Genomic DNA, 4,173 nt, shown 5'->3' on the forward strand with positions numbered 1-4,173 from the left:
ACTCCCAGAAAGATATCACAAATACATTTGTTTATCTGTCAATTTCCATTCTCCCCTACTAGAGTGTAAAATTCCTTGGGAATATGTGTTCTGTCCTGCTCACCACTGTATCCCCAGCACACATTACAGTGTCAAACACAGGACATGACATTCAAAAAAGTGTCTTGAATAACTAGAGTCTGATTCATCCAGACACTTCCACAACTTCCAAAGAAACTTGCCCTATAACTTATGTTCTATGTGGTAAAGATTTTAACAAATGATTCAACAACACCAAATTTTTGTTAAGATACTCTATTTTTTTTTCTTTAAAGTCCTCAAACTTCATTGTTAGCTTTTCTTTCAGTCGGTTCCTCACAAATTATTGGCAATTGCGTGGAAATCAGGAGCCTCCATTAAACCACCTGCCTTCACAGTGGGATTCTGCACACAGCTGAGTCTTCCCTTGAAGGATCTCAGAGAATGTGATGCCCTGATTTAGGAGTCGCTGTCCTCAGTGTGTGAAGTGGCAAGGGCAGTGGTCACCTCAACTCCCTCCTCATCAGACTGAATGCTGGGGTTGGGCTGTCCACCTTCATTGGGGTCCTGGGTGGCCAGGTCAGCGCAGGATAAGGAAGGTGGTTAGGCTCATAATTCAGAGAAACTTGGTACCTGAAGAGCAACTTCAATTTGATGTGGTTGATTCAGACCCTAAGACAGGGGATAGCTTGGCATTATCTTCTCCACCCAACTTGCAACAATAAAGATTAAAAATAAAAATAAATCTGTAAATACTACCATGATAACCTCTCCCCCAATGAGTCTTTACCATATTTATTATGAAGCTCAATGTTATAACATGAAGCATATTTTATTAAATTTTAACCCAGTGAAGAAAAAAACACACAGAATGACCTGCAGGGTCCCCTGGTCAGATATGTCCATCATAGCCATCTGCCTCCAGCATGTCGGTATTTACCTCCAAGGATGACATCCTGCCCTCGGGCTCTCGCCTCTCTGTCACCTGCAGGTAACCTGGGGAAGGGCACTGCAGGGAGACTCCCTCAGAAACCTGCCACTCTTTCGGCTTCATTTGCTGGGTGTCCTCCATTTCCAGGACCTTCTGGGTGTGCTCTGTGTCCAGTTCAGCTTTGAAGGTTTCAAGTTCCTTCCTCTTCTTTTCCTTGTAACTTTCCAGGTGTTGGGACTGCATGTGTTTGTATCATTCTAATTCACACGTGCACATAAATCCTCCAGATTCAGGTGGTTCTCTACCTCCTCAAAACTAGTCTCTAAAGGTGTCAGATTTGCTGTCATGGATTCTAAAAACAATTTTTTTTGTTAATCCTCACCTGAGGATATTTCCCATTGATTTTTAGAGAGAGTGGAAAGGAGGGGGATAGACAGAGAGAAAAACATCAATGTGAGAGAGAAACACATGGATTGTTTGCTTCCCGCATGCACCCCCGACCAGGGCCATGGATCCAGCCTGCAACCTAGGTACCTGCCCTTGACCGGAATCAAACCCAGGATCCTTCATTCGGCAGGCCAACGTTATATCCACTCAGCTAAACCAACTAGGGTGATTCTAAATTTTTAAAATTCTGTTTTTCATGTTAGGCTTCTGTGCATATGTTCTATGCATAATTTCCTATTTAGAAAGTATTCTGCTAAAATATTTAAAAACATCTATAATATGCATACTATATATATATGAAATATGTAATCTTCTTGATAACACAACTAGGATGTACTATATTCTTACTTTATTGATGATGATATTAAACCTCAAAAGGTAAGTAATTTGTCCAAAGCCACACAGATCTTAGGTGCTATGGCTCAAATGGGAGCCATTTCTGCCTCACTGTAACTCCTATGATGTTCCAATTATCCCTATGTATTTAGGTCCTTATTGTGTTGAACTAAATTGCATTGGATATAAGATGTGATGACACAGGAATAAGGAGAAATTATGTTGTTGTTGTTGTTTCACAGCTGTTTGAACATTTTTTTCTTTTTTTTAATTGTTTTTTGCTTAAAGTATTACAAAGGGTATTACATATGTGTCCCTTTTTTTCCCCCGCCCTTGATAATCCCCTGGCCTCCCCTACCCCGCAGTGTCTTATGTCCATTGGTTATGCTTATATGCATGCATACAAGGAGAAATTATGTTAATAAACACAGATAATATAATCATTATTTTCAGAGAATTCCTTGGAGACCTGTGTTTAAATTGTCTATTGGAGCAGAGATATGCATTGGTAAATATTCTGCATTAGATTCTGCTCCTCAAAAACCATAATATAGCATAATCTGAAAATGAGGGCAGAATGGCCAGTGGGTGTGTGGCACCCTCCCCCGAGATTTTATGTTAATAAACACAGATAATATAATCATTATTTTCAGAGAATTCCTTGGAGACCTGTGTTTAAATTGTCTATTGGAGCAGAGATATGCATTGGTAAATATTCTGCATTAGATTCTGCTCCTCAAAAACCATAATATAGCATAATCTGAAAATGAGGGCAGAATGGCCAGTGGGTGTGTGGCACCCTCCCCCGAGATTATAGCACTATAGGTACCTCAAGCTGCATCCCACACCAAGAGCACTTCTCTGTAGGCGGCCAAGAGAATGGGATAGCCATGATCCTTCGGCCAGCGATGCACCACGTGATGCTGGCTGCTGTAAACTCAAGCCTACTGTGTGACAGGAAAGATGGGGAAGGACGGAGTGATACATGATGATATGAGGAGCTCCATCTTATTCAAATGGGTGTCGCCATATTTTAGCTTCAACAAAAAATGCGGGAAGACTTTCAGTCAGTAAAAAGCAAAATAAATAGATAAATACTCACAAAGCAAAATGTAAATTTCTTAATGTAAAAGTCATGTATAACGGTAAACTGTAGGCAACAGATAAAAGTCAACACTACCACTGTGTATTATCACAAACTGCTTAACTGCAGGCAAATAAAGTCAGGGAAAATAAATTTGAAGACATGCAATTAAGACTCGCTTTGAACAAATGGAATTTTATTTCCTTGTTCTAATTAGAAACAAATAAAAAGTTAACAGCTGTTGCAATAACTTGGCTTCAATTAAAAAGATATTTGGGGTTCATTTCACTCATGTACACCTGACATAGTTACCTCCCAAGGGAACCTGACTAAATGTGGAGAGTTTCCTCATTCTGAAGAGATACAACAAAGTGCACTAATAATTAAGACACCATTCGCAAATTAGTCAACTGAAGCTCAGCCAAGACTTAAATCTGAGATAAAATGTAATCAAAATATAAAACTATGGCTTTTATTGTGAAAAATAAGTGTTTCAGCTCCTGTTAAGATTCTTAAGAAATGAATAGCTTTCAATGAAGTTGTTCTGACAATTCTTTTGAGAGTCTTAAAGTATTATTTCTATTTCTCAGATGTGTATTTTTTGTTTGAGTTTTCCTTCTGTGCAATATGATGCGGTAGCTTTACACAACCTAAATCACAATCATGAGTGCCCTAATATAAACCTGCAGGAATAGGTTGGGAGTAATGGCTTGGCCCTCTCTGAGTGATGCCAGACTTGGAATATTGGGAACACCTACAGATAGATGGCCATGTTAGTAGAAACATTTAACAACAGGAAATTGGAGGAAATAAAGTAAAACATATTAACTATAGTTTCTGAAGGTGTGGTCCTAACATGTTCTTAGTAATACCAGTAAGATGGCACAAGTGGCCATTATCAACCATGTACATAAGTGGTCAATGTCTAGAATGTATAGTTGTGGGATTCTAAACCTTGGCAGAAAATAGACAAGAGCAAGTAGAGTCATATATAATATATACTAGTATAGCAAGTGTCACAGAGAACTTTGCTCACAAAATCATGGAACTCAATCACAGGGCACCTGGACCAATTAACATGTTATTTATATTAAAATTTACTTGGCAAACAATCATCTGGGCATCTGTGGCCTTTGAATCTACCTAAGGCAGTGATTCACGAACTGGCACACATTTATATCACTTAGGAATATATATATAAATATAAATATATATATATAAACATATATATATATATAAACATATACATATATATATATATATATATATATTATTTCTGAAAAGATGGCAGTATATATACTTGACTTCAGAGAGGAAGGAAGAGAGAGAGAGAGATAGAGAAATAAAGTATGAGAGA

At 38.2% G+C, this 4,173-nt stretch overlaps 1 pseudogene; it reads right to left on the reverse strand.

Annotated features, from left to right (window-relative positions):
* Positions 1-477: 477 nt before the first annotated feature.
* Positions 478-1,301, reverse strand: LOC102767663 (annotated as a pseudogene).
* Between the last annotated feature and the right edge of the window lie 2,872 nt (positions 1,302-4,173).

This window comes from Myotis davidii, unplaced genomic scaffold (genome assembly GCF_000327345.1).
Source record: "Myotis davidii unplaced genomic scaffold, ASM32734v1 scaffold696, whole genome shotgun sequence".
Lineage (NCBI taxonomy): Eukaryota > Metazoa > Chordata > Mammalia > Chiroptera > Vespertilionidae > Myotis > Myotis davidii.